Source organism: Melanaphis sacchari, unplaced genomic scaffold (genome assembly GCF_002803265.2).
Source record: "Melanaphis sacchari strain LSU unplaced genomic scaffold, SCAv2.0 Contig80_pilon_pilon, whole genome shotgun sequence".
Classification (NCBI taxonomy): domain Eukaryota; kingdom Metazoa; phylum Arthropoda; class Insecta; order Hemiptera; family Aphididae; genus Melanaphis; species Melanaphis sacchari.
Window position 1 is genome coordinate 1,481,814 of NW_020271570.1, and position 676 is coordinate 1,482,489.

A 676-nucleotide genomic window follows, 5' to 3' on the forward strand; every position below is an offset into this window, starting at 1 on the left:
GGATATAGTTGGTACAGTGGATATAGTTGATATAGTTGTTAAAAAAATCAAAAAAATTTAAGAAAAAACAGGAATTTTTACACAAAACCAGTATTTAATAAAAGCAATTTTAATTTTTCGTTTTACTCTAAAAAAAAAAAAAATAAATAAATATGTCTTGAAATTATCAGTAAAAGAATTTAAAATATTTCAATATTTCTTATTCATGAACTATTTATAGATGTTTGAAATTTGAAATTTTGATTAGTTTTTTTTTATATAAATTACGGTAAAATATTTTTTACTACATTGAAATTCTTGAAAGTTTAATATCCGAGTAAGTTATTCTATGTCTGTATAAATTATTAAAAACACCAGCATGACTTTTCAATTTTCTAAAAATAATTAAATATCTATATAGCCATTATTACAAAAATATGAAAATCTTTAATTTTCAGGTTAAGATTTGAAAGCAATCTCTTATATTTTAAACTTTATTATATGGCAACAAATATCTTAATTAATTTTAGATACTGCCTTTCCTGTATTCTACATTTAGTGTTAGGTTACTCAAAAATAATAAAATTAACATTCTTCAACACTACTAATTAAACTCTGTACCTGTATTAATATACTGTTCATACTGAAAAATATTACTTCACCTTCTGTATTTCTTTTACGTTTTACGACCTCTTTT